Source organism: Hemicordylus capensis, chromosome 3, assembly GCF_027244095.1.
Source record: "Hemicordylus capensis ecotype Gifberg chromosome 3, rHemCap1.1.pri, whole genome shotgun sequence".
Classification (NCBI taxonomy): domain Eukaryota; kingdom Metazoa; phylum Chordata; class Lepidosauria; order Squamata; family Cordylidae; genus Hemicordylus; species Hemicordylus capensis.
Genome location: NC_069659.1, coordinates 43,835,876 through 43,855,887, shown reverse-complemented (window position 1 = coordinate 43,855,887; position 20,012 = coordinate 43,835,876). Strand labels below are relative to the sequence as shown.

The 20,012-nt window shown below is 44.0% G+C and overlaps 1 protein-coding gene and 1 long non-coding RNA gene across 7 annotated transcripts in view; one reads left to right on the top strand and one right to left on the bottom strand.

Annotated features, from left to right (window-relative positions):
- Positions 1–20,012, top strand: part of DCLK1 (doublecortin like kinase 1) — a 399,204-nt gene that overhangs the window by 137,529 nt on the left and 241,663 nt on the right. The gene's annotated exons all lie outside the window — the stretch shown is intronic.
- The window catches only part of LOC128349336 (uncharacterized), a 92,053-nt gene that overhangs the window by 65,179 nt on the left and 6,862 nt on the right, over positions 1–20,012 (bottom strand). Inside the window, exon 2 of the long non-coding RNA XR_008318751.1 lies at positions 15,754–15,861. This is a non-coding gene — a long non-coding RNA (uncharacterized LOC128349336). The remainder of the gene's footprint in view (positions 1–15,753; positions 15,862–20,012) is intronic.

Here is a 20,012-nt window from a genome sequence, read left to right as displayed (position 1 = left end):
GTGTACAAGAGTATATTGTTCATGGGCAACTTCTTAATGTGAGAGTCACAATTTGGCTGTGTTAGCTGAACGTATGGGGAGATAAAAACACTGCCAGAATTCTTACCTTTGTGCTACCAGTTTTCAGAAGTATTAAGACCAGCACTGCTAGGTCTGTGCAGTTATTCAGCTGCAAAGGATCAAAGCCGAATAAATTGCTCTACATGCTTGGGCCCATGTGGAGGCAACAGCTCCCTCTGCTTACCTCCATGCAGAAGCCAACATGAGTTGTTAAATGGATGAGGAGTGAGGTGCAGCTCCAGGGATGTCATAAATAAGGCAGAAGAAGCTGCTCATTAAATGCTGGCATGTGTAGTCCTTCCCAGAGATATCTCCAAAGAGAAATCACTGAAAAGGGCTACATGGCTTCCTGCACATCGTCCATGACATCATTGGAGCTGAGCCCTGCTCCTCATCCACTTCACACCAGCTTCATGTAGATACTGCTCTGCATGGAGCTAAGCAGGAAGAGGAACAAAATGAGGAAAGAAAATTGCCCAAAATATGACAGAGAACCACGAAAGGATGTGCTTCTTACATTCCAACTTTATTTTTGTGAGCTCGGAAATGAACTTCCAGATGTATTGGACAGGTTGCACACTCCCAAGCCACACTTCCTCACCAGGGTATGGATGGCCGTCTCCTGCTGCTGCAGGCGCTGGAGCAAAAGAAAGGTGGAGTTTCACCACATCTCAGCATCACTAGGGATGAGGTGTAAAGGTAGGCCAAGCTCATGCTGCCCCTCCCTGAGCATCCTCCTACCCTTGTGGTGGAAGTAGACTGCTATCTTGTGGCACTTCTCTACAAGAGCAGCCATGGCAAAGCAGGCCCTAGCCTCGTTAAGGCCAAGTGCATCAGTCACAACCAGGTCCAGAGTGTGTGCCATATGGATACAAACTGTAGCTGATGTCCTGCCCTCAGCACGTTGGTGACCAGGAAGCCTTGGCAGAGGTTTGGGTGCCTGGACAGCCATTCCTTCACCTGGGAACCAATGACTGTCGACATCCATTCATCTACTGTGTGGTGTGTATCCAGCAGCTCCACCTGGGCTTTGCTGCTTGGGAGGGGCTGGCCCCACCATCAGAAGTAGATGATATCCCCTCTCTCTCCTGTTCCTACCAGTGCGCCGTGAGGGACAGAAAAGCAGCCTGCATTCCACCACAGCTGGTCCACAGATCTGTAGTGAAGTGCAGACTGGTGTCAGGCCCTGCTGACTCCAACAGCCCCAACACAACCATGCCCGGTACAAGAAGGGCACCATCCACCTACGGGAGGATTTGGTAGTTGGAGACAAGCAGCTGGAGCACCCAGTGGAAGCTGGCATTTTCCACCATCTGGAATGACTGGTCATCCAGAGCCATCATCTCTCTAATGGCCCAGGTAATGAGGTCTGACTCTGGGCAACTAGACTGCTTGCCCACCAACTGCACCCACTGCACAACTGACAACATCCCTGTTTGAGTGCAGGAGTATGTGCCTTTTGCCGCTAGTTGAGGGCACTCCAGGCGGCCTAGCACTGCTAGCAGGTGCAAGGATGCCTAGATGATGCTGTACGAGGTGCCTCCACATCAACGACTTCCCAAGATGCTTGACATCCTTGCCCCTGCTGACCTGTGCCATGCAGTGGGTTCAGACATCACGGATAGGCTCACCTTGGCAGCTTTCAAAGTGGTCCCACACCATGCAGCTGCCAGTCATGGACCATTTTGGTGGTGGCAGGCCCCCATCCTCAGCACCCTCCAAGCACCCTCCACCCAAGGCTGAGAAGGTCCAGGAGAACACCCTTTCCCGCAAACTAGGCTCTATTTAAAAGAAAGTACTCTAACCTAAAACCAAGGGGGTCATTCTCTGGTGGTGTGGCTTACCAATCCAACATCTTCAGCAACAGTCTGACCAGGAGAGTGCTCAGGCAATCGGGCTGAACAGCATACAGTGGCAGTCAACAGCCGTGGGTCAGCAGCCCAGCAAAAGCAAGGCAGCAGCAAGGCAAGGCAGCTCTCTTCCTCCAGAATTCAGAGACAGAGTGAAGCCAAGCAGGCACTGCCTGGCTTTAAATATACTTTGAAACTCCCTACTTTTTGTTCCCTCTCCCTTGTCCCCCACTCCCACCCCAGGCATGGTTGGCCTAACAACACTCAGATTTGAATTATTACAAGGCAACCAGGGGAAAGGAGATTGCTAGCCAATCAGAAGGCAGTGGCAGAAAACCAGTTGGCAAGGGAGAAGACTTGTAAACACACCAGACAAAATGGTGGCCGCCATGGTGTTCTCACCATTGAACCAGTTTGATTTGAACTGGGCTTGGTTCAATTTGAACCTCCTTTTTTGAGGCCAGTCCAATTCGAGTTCGAAGCAAACTGTATGGTTTGAATCAAATCCAGTTCCAAACTACACATGTACACATCTGCACATCCCTAACTACACACTCCTGAAACAGAAGGCTGTTCCTCTGCAGAGGGAAGTCCAGTTATTCTAAAGTTACATTTTAAATGCAGTCTCTAAACTCTTTCTCCTTCTCAACAACTCCATTTTCTTTTCTGCGACACAGATAAATTGTAAGATAGATAGATAGATTTATTTTATTTTATTTTATTTTATACTACCCGGAACACAAGTTCTCTGGGCAGTTTACAAAACAATAAAAATAGCCAATAAAAGATTAAAACACTATTAAAACAGTATCTAATTAAAAGCCTGCATGAACAAATGCGTCTTGACTGCCCTTTTAAAAGTTGTAAGAGATGGGGAGGCTCTTATTTCACTAGGGAGCACATTCCAAAGCCATGAGGCAGGAACGGAGAAGGTCCGTCCCTGAGTAGCCACCAGATAAGCCGGTGGCAACTGCAGATGAATCTCTCCAGATGATCTCAATGGGCGGTGTGGTTCATAGCAAAGAAGATGTTCTCTTAAATACCCTGGGCCCAGATTGCTGCTGCTGCTGCTGCTACTACTACTACACTACTTCATCAAATTTACTTTAGACTCAATATTTAATCAGCAGATTAGTCAGTCCAAACTTGAGGGCACAATTCACTTGGAAATTCTCCTTTGCTAGTTTAGTTGAAATGAATGAAAGAAGGAATGTATGAATGCATTTCAATGGGGCTCACATAGGGAACTTCCCATTGGACTTGAGCACTTTGTTGATTAATTAATGGGCCATGCTGAATAAGTGATAACATAAATCATCAGGGCTGGTATCTGAGAACATACTTGTGTATTTTTTGAAAATGTTTTGATTCTGGGTTATTACTGTAGCAGAGACAAAAAACTGAAAGATGGCTTTTCCTTGTAACAATCAATGTTAATCTTCATTTATTGTATCTTGTACTGGTTCACTATCACCAAAGGGCACTTTTATTGAAGTTTTGATAGTATGCACATCTATTTCAATTTAAACAATTAGGCATTTAATTGGTTAGAGGGAGATCGTTAATCAACTAAACATTCTTTAAGGTCTAATTTTATTTTTAGCCTGCCTTTTCCTTTTCAAGCTCAGGGGGGCTAGCAACATAAAACATTGCACAAAAACTAAATAAAAATCTAAAAGCCCTAACTGAATTGTAAACTCTAGCAGTGAAAATGGCACAGCACATAAACCATCTGCCATATAAAACTTCAGCTTCCAAATACTTGGCAGAGCAGATGTGCCTTGTATTGCTTACAAAAAGTTAGCAGTGCACCTCCTCTGGTACAATGTTCTCCAGCCCCCATGGAAAGAGCCCTGTTCTGTTGTCCATTCCCAGATGGGATATGACGCAGCTCTGCCATCCCAGAGTATAACTGTGTGTGATTGGGAGATGTGTATATTTAAAGAAGTGAGCTAGAACACTAACACAGCACATATTTTATTTATCTATTTCTTTATACATTTTTAGACTGTCTAAATACTTGGTCTCCAGGTGGTATACAAATGCAATAAAATCAAATTTTAAAGTCTAAAATTAACTTTAAAAAGAATTAAAGGCTATATATATCTGTAACCCCTTCAGTATACACAGCTGAATGCCTGAATAAACAAATACATTTTCAAGACTCGACTGAGGGCAGACCAGGAAGTCAAAGCCTGCATCTTAGAGAGGAGTGCATTCCAAGACTCAGGAGCAGTTGGGGCTGGTTCAAGGATTTCTGGTGCTGCCGGCAAAGCCTGGCTTTGGTGCCCCTCCATGCCTGCACCCTGGGGAGTCAGAAGACATGGAGATGCCTGTCCTCTCCACCGCATGTGCACTGCCCACAGCCCTTTCTGCCTTCATCTCAAGTAGGGATGTGCATGAACTGGCAGATAGCCAGTTTGATGGTTGGTTTTTAAAAACCTTTTTAAGGAACAGGGAGAGTGCTCTTAACCCCCCACCAGCGCTGTGTACAAATTGTTGGCATGGGGTGACAGCGTACCCTCTTGCCGCCCGGGACAGTGTCAGACTGGAAGTGGTTGTTGCACGCATGTATAGAAGTGGCCAGGTCTGTCTCTCCAGAGCTCAATTGCGTGTGCACGGCAGCTTCCAAATTGGCCACCTTGATGGAGGAAAGGCCTGGAAAGGGCCTGAAGACTGCCCAAACCAGGCGATTTAAGCCACAGTGGAGGCTGGCGTGGAGGAGGGGACACCTACACACACACACGCGCACACACACACACACGTGGCATTTGAGAAGTCCCCCGGAGGGAGGGAGTACAATTTCAAAAATATAAAATAAATAAATAAATAAATAAATAAGCGAACCCACCCATGCCCAAGCTGAACCAAACCAGGGATGGATGGGTTGAGGGGTTTGGACTCAAACTGGACAGGGCCAGCCAGTTTTATGCACACCCCTTTCCAATCTGCTCTTAGGTTCTCACCATTAGATGATAAAATGAGTCTGCCTCCGTATCAGTCTAATAGTGTTTATTCCTGTCTTCACCCAAAGAGCTCCAGGTTGCAAACCTAGTTTGCCCTTTTTATCCTGACAAAAAGCCTGTGAGATAGGTTAGAAAGAGAGAGGCAGGGGGCGGGCAGACCCTGACCCAAGGTCACCCAATACATTTTGTGGCTGAGTGGGAATGTGAACCTAGTCTCCTTGTCGAAGTCCAACATTTTAAGGAGTCTAAAATACTCTGACTTGCCCAGGACCACACAGAGAGCCCAGAAAAAAGGGTGACTTGAACCCGATTCAAATCTGTCTCTGCACTGGATCATATTTGGATGACTTGCACTTAATATGTGTCAACTCTGCAGGCATTAAGCTCTTTCACTTGCAGGCATTCATCTCCACAAATGGGATTGACAAATTGTGGTATACCTTTGTTGCTTTTTGTGTATTTTAATTTATGTACATATATATTCTGGATGCCATGGCAGTTGCTTCATGCATCCCTCTCCTCATTCAGGTATCCATGCCCACCATTGCTAGTATCCACTGTCTTCCTCTACTTTCTAGGAACTATTTCTGCTATGTTCTAGGGACATGTCAATATGAATTCCATTCAATTTTTGTTCCCTGTATCCCACCTGAAAGAATGTAATTGGCAGCTGAGTAGGACAAAAGGCAGGAGAGGACAAGACGGCCCCCTCTTCAAAAATCTTTTAAAAATGTTAAAAAAAAAAAAAAAAACCTTTAAAAACGGGACCATGTGATTTACTGTACTCTGCTTAACCACAAGCTCTCATGTGCCAAAGAATAGAGAGAGCATTTTAGCTAAATATCAAGGGCTGGGTTTTTTTGCTTTTGCATTCTGGAATTTTGCATATGAACAGCATTTCAATAGAATCTTTTTGCATAGCACAGTTGGGGTAGGACCTGGGACAAAAAACAAAATGGTCCCCTGCCCCCCCAATTCTTCTTCAGAGAGGGAGGCGGAGGAGAGCGTACAAAGACTAAGCTGTCACCCAGCCAGTGGCTCCTGCTCCCTCATGGGCCTGGGAACATGTGTCCTCCCTTGTTAAACTGTAGCTGCACCCCTCTTTTGCATAAAGAGTACTGCAGGGCATTGGAACAGATTTCCTTTTGTTCATGCATCTAGCTTAAAACCCCCAAATCGGTTACACTACTTTAAAAATTATCCACACTTTATTTTAAGGATATAGAAGACTAGCTCAGTTTGGCATTTGCAACCCAGATAGTTGTGGGCAATACACCTTCTTCATTAGGGTGTACACACACACACACACACACACACACACACACACATGCATGCTAGTAGAACTGCTTGTGGTTTGCAAGCATGCATCGTGTACCATAATATCTGGACTTTCTGTTTGTGAAAGTACCTGAGAAAAGTGACAAAGCTTGTTTGTCCCCACCCCCATGCCAACCCTACCCCACCCCTAATGCAAACTGGTTGCAATGTAGGCCATGAATGCAAGGTGACAAAACCTGATCTTCATTCGCTGTGGTGCTCTAGAAAAGATATTTTAACTTTTTCCTGTACAAATGGTTGCTGTTTACCCTATGGGGGGAAAGTTAAGTGTTGCTCTTGGGTGCTGCTCCTGATGTTGTGTAGCCTGGTCTCAATCTAGAAGCATCCTGCAGGGGCCACAATGTGTGTTTGTCACAGAACACACACAATTGAGAATCTCCAGGAATCCCCTACCTGTCGTAACAATGGGCACTTGGGTATGTTGCTTGCTGTTTAATCTGGATGCAATACTTAGGCATGTTGCTCAGTTATGGTGGGTTAGAGATGAAAGTGAGTTGCATTCACAGCCATTCTCTGTTGGTGCACCTCTCTTTGGATGTTTGCTGGCTAACTGCACCCATTGGCACAACAATCTTGTAGCAGTTCAGTCAGGCAAAGAGGCAAAGGAAAATTGAGGCTGAGTCCTTGTACGAGGGTGGAAGAGAACATTGTTCACTGTAGTGGAAGGTAGGACTTAAAAAATAGCAGTTGAGACATGGCCTGATTCTAACGAGATCCCCGAAGTGTCTGTGCTCTGGGGTGACTGGCAAGGCAGACAGCCAAAAGGGCAAATGAGTGTGATATATACTGACATGTCATAACAATTTAAAAACCTGATCTAAAAATAAATGCATTTCATTTCCAGTAGTCTCTTAAAAAGTGGTGGAAAAATGCTGGGGAATGAGAGTACCTTCTCAAATGAGCTCATGGATGACTGTTCATAGTGTCTAATGAATTCATCTTGTACTTCTCACATTTTTCATCATCTGCTTTCTATGTGTCTGCCTCTAGCAGTTCGTGATGAAGTAAGGTTGCAGCTTGCTTTCACAGAATGCCCTGATTTCATTCTGCTGTAACTTGCTTGGGGGGGAAAAAATCTCTGTGCCTGTCCACCTGCAAAATATCTCCCCCCCACCCCACATTGCCCCAGGAAAAAACCAAAACCATGTACACATTCACCTAATAAAATGTGTGAAAACAAGTGGTCAGTGCAGTGTTTTATCTGAATGTTTGTCTCACCCTCTCAACTTGAGGAAGGTACAAATACATTTGAAACACATGGAAATGCAGCTTCTATAGAGCAAAATGCCTGCTAAATTTTAGATAGTTCCACTAAAAATACACACTAGTTTAAATGTAACCATAAAAAGCCAACCCAAACAGTATTGATGTTCTTCCAGGAAATATTCAGGTAGCGATTTTAGCAGATCTTCAAGGAGTAGATACTCGATTGTGGAAAAACCTTTTGGAACCATATATGGTTCTCTATGAGGTGTACATCCCTTGATGGTACACCTCATAGAGAAGGAATGAGAGGGAACACGCCTCCCTCCTGACAGGGTGCTAGTTTGGGGTAGATGCATATGGTTCAGGACAGTAAAAAAAAAAAAGTATTACTTCATGCATGGTTAACTTACGGAATTCTCTACTACAAGATATAGTAGTAACCACTGGCTTATATGGCTTCTTAAAAGGATTAGAAGATAAAACCATGATGGCTGAATCAAACTTCTGTGCTCAAAGGCAGTATATTGCTGAGTACTGGATGCTGGAGAAAGATGTTTCTCTGCATACCTTTATGCTCTGCATGTGAAATGCTAGACTAGAATGACCTTAACTCAGATTCAGCAGAACTATTTGTTTATTTCTGAAATGAATATCTTTGTAAGACATGTGCATTGTGGCTGTGAGTATGAATATCAATTGCAACAATGTTGGATAGGGTGATGAGGAAACTGCTCCCATACAACTTGTTTTGTGTGTGTAAGGAAGAAGTCTTAACCCCCCCCATCCCACCTCTGCTTAATTGGTCAAAGAGGTGAGCTGGTCTTGTGGTAGCCAGCATGACTTGTCCCCATAGCTAAGCAGGGTCCGCCCTGGTTGCATATGAATGGGAGACTTGATGTGTGAGCACTGCAAGATATTCCCCTCAGGGGATGAAGCCGCTCTGGGAAGAGCAGAAGGTTTCAAGTTCCCTCCCTGGCTTCTCCAAGATAGGGCTGAGAGAGATTCCTGCCTGCAACCTTGGAGAAGCCGCTGCCAGTCTGTGAAGACAATACTGAGCTAGATAGACCAATGGTCTGACTCAGTATATGGCAGTTTCCTATGTTCCTATGTTTTTATTTTTTGCAGGAGATCACTGTTCCTATTCAGTCCAGCATAGCATCCCTCCCAGTGACTGTTGATGGTATCTCCCTTGTGGTTATTTTCAGATTCTGAGCCTTTTTGGGAGAGAAAAACATCTCGTTTCTTTTGCTGTGTAAACTGCTTTGCAACCTTTCTTGGTTGAAAACTGATATATCAATATTCTTTCAAATGTCAACAGTATGGTGGTTCATTACTGTATTTCTTTAGCATCCCTCAAAATCTGTTTCTATCAGTGTTGTATCTTTTTTTGTTTGCACATAACTGTGAAATAGTTGCTTATTTGACAGAGGGGGAATATTTTGCTTTCCTAGTGAGGGAGTTCTATTCTGGGTTTAATTGTCTTCCAAAATGTAGTATTAGCAGGATGGAATTGTCAGAGAAACAACTACATAAAACTAACAGGTGCTGTCTAAGAGCCTCACATAAGGGCTTTTGCAGATATTGTTGTTCTTCTAGAAGGACTATGCAGTGGTGACTGGAGCAGCTAAATAACCATATCTGATCATTATAGGGAATTTGCAATTTGACAATAATTTCCCTTCCTGGCAAGGCTGCCACAGGCATTGGGTTAGCCTTGACCCATTTTGTTATGTAAAAAGTATTTCATAATCTTTAAATGCATAATGTTTGCAAAAGCAAATTGTGCCACCAAAAATCACTTACTGAAAAAATGTCAATTATTTTGATGCATGTTTCTCCTTGTCGCATTGCTACAATGTTTCTAGACATCTTTCTTTGAATCGATCAAAGACGTTTCACACTTGAAGATTATGGGAAGAGATTAATCTGGTTAATGATACACATATGCAAAGCTTTGGAACAGTAAAACTCCTTTGGTCTGAGTTCAGAAGTTCAAACACAGTGTGATAAGACTTGACAATTGAATTTTAATACAGAGCTGTGCCAAACAAATGTTGCATTTATCTGTCTGTGTTGGAAAATAGCTGCAGGAAGCCTAGTCATCACTGTAGACAGTCAGCGATAATGAAGGAAAGTGGAACATGAAATTTACGCCCCTTCCTGCAGTCTTGTAAGGACTATCATGTGATCAACCATGATAATCTGCATGGTTGCAGCTAATATAAGTGCCTGCCTTATATCTATACGTAACATACCTTGCTTATTGCTTATGCTACACTAGTTTCTATTACCTTTTTGGAGAGTCATGGGTTTTTCTACATATTTTCTCCCCTGAGCAAAGAGGCACCTTTTAAAAAAGTAGTGATTCTCTTATATTTAGCAAGGGGAGAGCAACTGGCGCTATGCAACCCCAGCACAGCATAGTGGCTATTGTTGGTGTCTGTCTTATGTTTCTTATTAGATTCTGAGCCCTTTGGGGACAGGGAACCATTTTATGTATGTATTTATGTATGTATTCCCTATGCAAAACACTTTCAGAACCTGGATGAAAATTAGTGCAGTAGTAGTAGTGTGTTTTTCTCAACAGCGTCTGGCCTGCACTTGGAAGTGAATATTTGGGTGTGGTGAGCACTTTGTTTCAGTTCACATACCTGTTCCTCTTAATAACTGTTCCTCTTAGTAAAATTCAAGAGCATACATAGTGTTGAAATGGAGTAATATGTTAATATGCATTTTGTATAGAAGGCCACTGGTATTCTAGCAGTGGTGATACTGTGGTGTTATGCCCACCCTTAAGTGGTCAAGGAGAGCTATAGCAGAGACTGCTGCCACATCATAACTCATGGTGAGTAAGCTGAACAAGTCTGAGATGGTGGTGATGGAGACGACGATGCTTTGTGCTTAAAAAAAAGAGTTTACAGTGCATTGTATAATGATATTTCAATAGGAAGTATTAATTGGATCATGTATAATTCTTTAGATTATGAGGGGGAAAGTTAGTTGCTAGTCTAAGGCCATCTCATGAGTTCCTTGGCTAAGCTGAGATTTGAGTTGGACTGATGCTCATGAGTTCTAAGTATTTTCATTGAGATGGGCTATATCTCAGTAGGAGAATGTGTGCTTTGCATGATGACGACACAGGATCTCCAGTTAAAATAGTAACAGAGCTTGGAAAGACTTCCAAGTCCTTGAAAGAACCACTACCAGTAGGCGTTGGCAATACTGGAGAAACCAGCGGTCTGAGTTCAGTATAAGACAGTACCTAATTGCCATTGGAAACTTTCCTTGCATAATAGCTGGCACTGCTGAAACCCAGAGGGATTTTGAAAAGAACATGTCTGCAAAATTCTCCCCCAATTATCACTGTAGATTTTCCCCTGCTGTCTGCTGAGTGCTATTCTATAATGGTGTTCCCTTGGTAGTATAATGTAATTGATGGTGATGTGATATGGGAAACTTGGAATGGAAGGTTTAGCTAGTTGGCAAATATTTTTGCTCAAGGTTTGACTTGGTTGTTGGGTGTTTGTATCTAGTAACAGACGGGTGTAGCTACAATCAAACAAAGCTGGGATGGGTGACAATGGTCCTTGAGGTGGAGGGGACTTGCTGGGGGACAGCTTGCTGTTTCCTATCCCCCTTGTACCTCTCTGAAGAAGAAGATGGGTGGGAGGCAGGGGCTCCTCCAACCTTGCTACACCCTGGTAACAGACCAAGGGTTATTATAAAAGATAACAATATTTTTATGAATATGGCACTCTTAAAAACTAAGTGCCTCATAAGAATGTTATAAATTGACATATTCTGCAACTATTGTCATATCTGCCAAAACTGTTGGGACATGATCTGCCCGCTCCTTGAATTCTCCTCACTACCAGCAGATGCTGCTACTCTTGCAAGATCCGTGATACTAACTCCCTGTAAATGGAGAACTTGCAGTCCTGAGATAACTGACTGTAAATAAGGAACCAACTGGATCGAACCCTTCCTATTTGGTTGCTTACTTTCCTGTTCCATGTGATACTTGCACTTTGTGTGTGCTGAAAATTATCCAATAATTTTGTCCCAGTGGCCCTAATCGACTTCAGTGTTGTTCACTCTTGTCAGTAACTTTGCTGGAGATGGCAGTTAATCCAGAGATATTTATTCGCTTCTACTAATAGCTTCACTCTCTTGCTATCACTAACATAGACCTTGTTCTATCTCATAGACCGCTTCCTCCAATGGTTCCATAAGCTTCAAGGATTTCTGGAGCAACTACAGAATGAAATAAACTACTTTTGCATAGCTGAATTCCTTTCCTGATAGCATTTCAGATGAGGTTGGCAGGAGCGGCCTTTTTGTGAGGAAAGGTGAGGCAGTTGCCTCAAGCAGTGGATTACTGGGGCACTGGCAAGATGCAACCATCAGAGTAGCTTTTTGGGACCAATCTGAGCCTTGCAAGCTTTGCAAGAAGCACCTCTCCTCACACTCCTTGCAAAGCCTGCGAGAAGCACAAGGAGAGAAGAGGAGTCTGCTGGCAACCCTCCCTCCTCCCTGCCCCACTTTCAAAGCTTGCAAGGGTTGATTTTGATAGGTGGCTGGCCTGAGCCAAGGCAGCATTTGGTGCTTTGCCTCAGGTGCTGCAGTACCTAGGGCCACCTCTGGGGGTGCTGTGTGCTCGGAGGAAAGGTTGCTACTTGCCAATTCTTCTGCTGTGCTTTGTTGGAATAATTTCAGTGACTTCACTACTCATCATAATTTGGGCTGCAGCATTTAATTGATTTAGATCAATCAATTGAATGGATTAGAAAGGTACCCATGGCAGCATTAAAGAAGAAGAAAATACGGCTGATATCCAGACTAGTGTTGTACTAGCGCAAGAGAAGTTATAAGCACAACTTGTGGAGCTGCACAAAGTGTTGTGTTACCTCTACTGGAAGATCTTCTCTCACACAAGTATATGCAGCCTTTTATGCAAGGCAATGTGTTGAAATATTCCACTAGCACAATAAAGGCAAATCTTGGCATTTGCAAACCCAGCATCCATGGTTTCACATATCTGCAGTTGTCTAATTGGCACCCAACCTTGGTATATGCAACCAAAAACCAGCATACAAAGGATTAAGACTCACGTATCCACAGGTTGGGGTGGGTGGAAATGACGTCTGAAGTAATTTCTGCCCAGTTTTCCCTGTAAGAGGGATTCCCAGACGTTGTTGACTACAACTCCCAGCATTCCCAGCTGCAATGACCTTTGGCTGGGAATTATGGGAGTTGTAGTCAACAACATCTTGGAATCCCTCTTACAGGGGACACCGCTTCTGCCTGCCATTTTGTAAAACGGAGCCATTTTGTGGCTCATTTACAAACCCTGTGAAAAATTGTGGGGAAATGCTTTAAAATAGATGGTTTCTGACTTCCGGGGCGGAGTGGGGGGCATTGCTGAATTGCTGGAGACATGCAGAGCATGGTAGGGCACCTTATTTTGCCCTCTTAAACCTCCCCCTGCTTCGGTCTGCCAGGAACCTGAACCCCATGATCCCATTGTGACTCAGTATTCACAGTTTCTGTATCCGCGGTAATTGTGGAGAACAGCATCCCTGCAAATACTGTAACTAGTTTGGAAATGGGTCTTATTTTCTTAGTTTAATGATGTGTAGTGACCTTACATCAGCATAATACTAGTCTGGATGTAGGCCATTATATTTTATTGTGGGTACTTAATAAAACGGTAGAAGGCAGCATGGTCTTAAGAGAAGGGGGAGTGCTGCTTAAATACGTGCACCATCTAATAGCAAAGAGTGTGCCATCCTTGCTTCAGAACTGTTGTGCTTATTCAGGTGCAAATTTAATAAAGTGACTGATTTGTAAACCACCCAGAGAGTTTTTTTTAATTTGATGGTAGATAAATGCACTAAATAAATAAATAAATTTATTAGGAGTTCTTTAATTGGATCACAGCCCTAAATATAATCCCTCTGCCCTTTAGTAATGTCATACCATTAGAAGATAACAAAATGAAATTTCTCTGGAAGATCAGAATACCAGAAAGGTCCAGCTTAACAATAATGGAGAGAGACTATTACTTAGGGATAGAGGACCTTTGCATGCGGCAGATCCCAGGTTTGATTTTTGAAGAACCTTTTCTTCCAAATGGTAGATGTGTGAATTTTTGCTATGCGGATTATATCTTGCTAAGATAGTGAGATTTCACAGTTGCCTTTAAAGATATATCCTGAATCACATTGTCCCTGGAAGAGGAGGTAAGAGGCTAAAACTAGGCTGGATTAAATTTTCAAATATTGTTCAACTTTATATTTTCTGAACATTTTTTCCAGTATTGAAAATCGAATATTGAAATATCAAACACACAAAAATCCCCACAGGACCACCGGAGAGAGGGGCAAAGACAAGCCCCCACTCCCCTTGCTAAGCTACTGGGCCAGACACAGCTTTCCTCTGCGAAAAGTACGACTTTGTCCATCAACAGATTTCTGTATAGAAAGAATGCCATAGATACAGAGAAATGTGATGCCCATCTTTCTCCATTACTTCAGAGAGGGCTAAAATATGGGCAGTAAATTGATATCAAAATGGTTTTTTAAAAAATTTGATCAGAGTTCGCTCAGATATTAATGCCGGTGAGGAAAACAGAAATGAGGATTGCTTGTGTTTCTTACTCCTGCTAATATCTGGAAAGATTCTTGGCTATGTGTTCAAGAGGCTTCGCCACAAAAATGGTGGACTAGTCAGAGTACTATGAGGAAGGTCAGAGGGCTACTAGGAAATGGAATCAGACGAGACCTTGCCTGGTCTTGTTAAAGTTTGACCCTTCTCTCTGATCTGACTCTGTGCTGTATTGGACTGCAGCACGTTCTCCCTGCCAGCATGTATGTTAGACCAATATTAATTTCAGACCAAGATAACTATCTCCTATTAACGGTTTGTATGTATAAAACATGAAGACTGCTCCCGAAGCTGTTAGCAATTTTTTTTTTGAAGGACTGTGTGGGAGAAACACCTGTCATTGCTTCAAACTGTCACTCTGGGAAGGAAGAGACGTGGGAAGCAGCAGAAAAATGGGAGGGGTGTTATATATACAATTTTGATAAAGTTGGTCCTGACAGTCCAAGAAAGCCCACTCCTGTAAGGAAACGAACAGCAGATTGTCTGCCTTTTCCACACACTGATGAACTGACTGCAGATATTCGGAAATTGATGAGGTGATGCTACAGAAGAAATGGTGGGGTGGTTGGGGGAGGAGAGAGTATGTGTATTTGTATGTGTGTGTCTGCCTCACTGTGCTAAATAAAGCAATGATATCATTATAAACTTCCAACTTAATCCCTTAAGTTTTACTGCTTACCATAAACCTGAAACCCCAGGTTTAAAGTAAATGACTTCTGGAAGAATGAACATGTTTCCAGGAAGTTCTGACTGATAATCAAGGCTATGAGTCAGGAAGTCGCTGGTTCAAGTATCCAGTTTATCTGTGAACACTTTTGATGGCTTTATTTAGTGATTACTTTAATACATGTATTGTATATGCTGTGTTTTCAGTATACAATATTCTCCCAGCAGGTACAAACAACAAGTTGTTCTGATAAGAACGAATCTGCCTACTTTCCTTTCACTATAATCTTAATTGAGTTACCATCCTCACAGGTTAGCCGATTTTAGCCTTAAACATTCACACGTCCCCATCTTGAACTGGGGTGGAGGACATCATCACAAACTACATCATTGAGGTATCTCTGTGTGTCACTCATTACAACTGAACAAAATTTGGTTCAAATTCGTTAGGCAGACTACAAGTTAGCCCACTTGTGCCTCAACTATTCGCACATCCACCATCTCGAATCAGGGTAGATGACATCATTACAAACTATGCCCTTGAGCTGACCCTATGTGTCCCTACATGGGAAATTTGTAGGAAATTTGGTTCAAATCAAATAGGTGTGAATAGGTGTTTAACAAGTTAGCCCACCTGCACCTCAAATGTTCACACGTCCACTATTTTGAATTGGGGTGAATGACATCATTACAAATTACACCAATGAGGTGTCCCTAGTTGTACTCATTACAACTGTACCAAATCTGCTTTAAATTGGTTAGATGGTCCACAAATTATATGGCTTGCGCCTCAAAGGTTTATGTGTCTACCATATTGAATCTGCGGGGTAACATCACCACAAACTATGCCATTGAGGTGTCCCTATGTGGCCCTACAGCTGTTGCAAATTTGGTTCACATTTTTACTGTTGCATTAGCCTACAAGTTAGCCCAACTGATGCCTAGATGACAGCAAAGTAGGTGTTAAAACATTCCTGATGCTCTCCCCAGTTGCTACTCACCTCACCATGGGAGGCTCCTACTCATGGCAGGGACACCTGGATCCAATGGTGATCTCAATGCATAGGCAAGTTGACATGGAGGCAGGATTCAGATAACCAGGTCCCAAGCTGTGTAGGATTTCAAAGATAGCAGCAGTTTGAATTGTACTCAGAAGCAGACTAGTAACCAATGAGGATTTTAACTCATACGGGTTGGGCCCCTCACTAGTATCCACCTTAGTAGATGTTTTCTCCTCTTATTGGGGGGGGGGGGAACATAGCTCAATAGTACACCACATCCTTTGCACACCATAGTTTCTAGGTTCAGTGCTTGGCTTTTGTAGCGAAACAGCACACATTTGCCATCCAAAATGCCAAGTCTTTGAACTGGCTTCCTACCAGTTGCAACCTGTTTCAAATTCCTCTCTTCTAGGAAATGTTGTACAGTGGATTTCTGCTCTGCAGTCGCAATTGCAATAGATGCTTCCTTAAAAAAATAAAATAAAATCAGCACTTGTCAGTTTGGGTCTTGACCTGGAACTGAAACTGCAGTTGGAGCCTTGTTGCTAGGCAATAGCTGCTCATCATCTCTGAATCTTCGCTGTGTGGTCTTTGGAAGTAGAAAAGGATTAAAACCAAGGTCAGCATTTAAATGAGGTTGTGCACTATGGAAATACCATATGGAAATTAAGTTGCCAACAAGAAGATTCTTCTCTCTGTCATTCCTGACAGAGATTATGTAGTATTCAGCTCTACAGGTTTGTAGCCCAGTCCAGTGGTTCCCAAACTGGGAGCCTCCAGATGCTGCTGAACTACAACTCCCTTGAGCCCCATCTACAATTTATTGTGGCTGGGGATTATGGGAGTTGTAGTTCAGCAACATATGGAGGCTTCCAGTTTGGGTGGCCCAGTCCCAACCATCTGAGAGAATGTGGATCAGCTGGCCTTGTGACTGGAGGCAGGGGCAACTGTGGGCTCAGCAACCCTCAAATACCCCAGGCCATCTGTACTTTGTTCTTCAGAGCAACATGTCTTGGAGAGGAGAGCTGGTCTTGTGGGAGCAAGCATGACTTGTCCCCTTAGCTAAGCAGGGTCTGCCCTGGTTGCCTATGAATGGGAGACTAGAAGTATGAGCACTGTAAGATATTCCCCTCAGGGGATGAAGCCGCTCTGGGAAGAGCAGAAGGTTCCAAGTTCCCTCCCTGGCATCTCCAAGATAGGGCTGAGAGAGACTCCTGCCTGCAACCTTGGAGAAGCTGCTGCCAGTCTGTGAAGACAATACTGGGCTAGATAGACTAATGGTCTGACTCAGTATATGGCAACTTCCTATGTTTGTATGGTTTCCCTCAACTGTTGAAGATAGTTTCCTGTCATCCCCTTTTCAAGTGGATCACTTGTTAATGGACTAGGATGGTTGGGAGGTATCTGGTAGTGTTTTGAATGGGTTTGGGAATCTGGGTATACACCCCACCCCCTCCGCCCAGTTAAGGGGAAGGAGCTGATGTAAGGGTTTGTGTGTGTGTGAGTGAAGAAACAGTATCTGAGCAGTTTGGAACAGAAAAGGAGGAAGGAGAGGTAGCTGAAGGCTGGAAGCACCTTTGCATTTAGACAGGTGACTGTTGTCTGCTGTGAGATACTCCCCTTAGGCAGTGGCAGCTGGTGCAGCCTTCACCGGGGTGTGTGTGCGCAATGGGAGGAACCTTTAAGGGTAAATTAGTAGGTGCTTACCTCCTGTACCGCCACACCTGAAAGCTCTTCCCAGTAGTGGCACGCCACCCAGCACCCGCTGCGGTCGAGGATAAACGCCTCCACTCACCTGGCCTCCACACATGCGTGGAGACCATTTGCTGGCCATGTGAACAGCCTCTGCCACCGGAACGGTGGAGGCGATCCTCTGCCTTACTGGGTGGGGGCACGCTGCTGCTGGGAAGAGCTTTCAGGTGCAGCGGAATGGGAGGGAAGCACCTAATAATTTACAGTTAAAGGTGCCTTTAGCCACTCCCCCTGGTGGCGGCCACATCAGCACCCTCTGCCCTCAGTGGCAGAACATCTGTGTTGCATACAGATGGTCCCAGCTTCAATATGGTAGGGCTGGGAAAGATTCCTGCCTGAAATCTTGGAGAGCCACTGCCAGTCAGTGTATACAATACTGAGCTAGATGGACCAATGGTTGGATGCAGTAGAAGGTAGCTTCCTAAGGTGTTGGGTTCATGCAGAGTCTCTGAATCAAGTCTCAGAGGAGTTCTTATCAGAGAAAGAGGATTCAGCCCATGCTTCAGTCAATGACAGTTCTCTCCCTTGAAGAGGTGCACCTAGGTAATTATGGATCCTAGGTAATTATGGATAAGGCCTTTGGAGCCCTCCCCCCTGCTACAAGTTAAGCATCATCCCCCTAAGCATCATCGACCCCGAAGTCCAGGGGTAAGAGAACCTCTGCTCCCTACTATTGGGAGAGAAACCCGAGAATCCAGACAAGCATCTGCCTTTGGAGCTAGAACCCAGCCCTGGTGCAGTGTCTCCTCCACTCCTGGAAGCTTTTCACATGGGGATTTTACAGCCCTTTAAGTTGCATCGCCTCTGGAATGGAGGGGATGTATTCACATATCGGCTAGATTTACCCCAAAGTCCACTTTAGTGTTTTCATTATCAATTCTGAGTCTGGTTGCTGTACCCGTTGTCATTAGTTTAGTCTTCATCACATTTAGTTGTAGTCCCATTTTTTCCACTGTGCTCCTTGACTTTCATTACTAGAGCTTGCAGATCATCCACATTCTCAGCTATCAGAGTGGTTTCATCAGCGTAGCGGAAGTTATTGATGTTTCTTCCTCCAACTTTAAAACCACGCTCATCTTCTTCCAATCCAGTTTCTCTCAGTATATGTTCAGCATATAAACTGAATAAAGGAGGAGAAAGTATACAGCCTTTGCTGATCTGGAACCAGTCTGTTTCCGAGACTGCTCCCCCTGGATGCTTTCCAGACTAGCTGCTCATCAGCAGCAAAATACCTCTGTTTGGGCAAGTCACATTTGGATTGTCAACAGCAGGGGGAGCAGTCTCGAAGCAACTAACAACCCCCCAAACCAGCAACTTTTTCACACCAGATATAAGACATCTTTGCTCTATATCACAGTGATTAAATTCGCAACAAGGCACTGGAAATGTGAACGGCACCCTGCTGTCCGCGTAGGGACTGCTTTGTCACGACACAAAAAGTGTAGAACATCCTGACCCCGTTGTAGCGTCTAGTCTGGGAAGTGCCCTGCTGTGTACGTTCCAAATGAGACTTGCCCGAACGGAGGCATTTTGCTGCTGATGAGCAGCTAGTCTGGAAAGCGCCCTGCAGACGTTGGACTACAATGCCCTTCATCCCTGTCTACAGGGACCAATCTAGGCCATCCAGCAACAGCTGGAGGGCTGAAATTGTGCAGCCCTGCTCTACAAAGTGGCTCAAATCTCCAGTGCTTTCTCCTCCAAAGGAATTCTGGACATGAGGAAGCCTGCTCCTGCGATTTCTTACAATTTTGAAGCAGTGGCAGTACTCAGAACTTTAACCTGACTCTGTTAGAGGGTCTTTAGGTGGCATAACACTTCTGGCTGCCAAAAAGTAACACAGCTACTCTTTAATGGAGAAATAACAAAAACTTGAACATACTGTATTACATATGAATATGACCAATATTTATATGTCGCTTTTCAACAAAAGTTCCCAAAGTGGTTTACATAGATATAGAAATAAATAAAATGGCTCCCTGTCCCCAAAGGGTGCTCAATCTAAAAAAGACACATAAGACCGACACCAGCAACAGCCACTGGAGGGATGCTGTGCTGGGGGTGGATGGGGCCAGTTGCTCTCCCCCTGATAAAGAGAATCACCACTTTTAAAAGGTGCCTCTTTGCTCCATTATCTGGGGATGCATATCCCCTGGGGATGCTCATTTATCAGGGATGCACATCACATATGCATTGAATGTGTCTAGACATGGCAAGCAGCTGCAAACTGGAAACTCCCCTCAATAGGGGGAATAGGATACTGGGAAATGACACTGTCCTGCTTTGCTGTGGCACAGCATGATAGAACTCATTTCACACCATGCCAGAAGAATTAGCTCTTGTCTCTTTGCTGGAAATCTCAGAAGGTTACTTCTCCTACAGAGGCATGGTGATGATCATGCTACCTGTTATAGAAGTTATAAACTTTGCCCTTTTTGAGGGGGAATTAACAATTATTATCTTTGTCATTTGCTTAAGTGGTGGGATTCTGATAACATATATGAAATGAG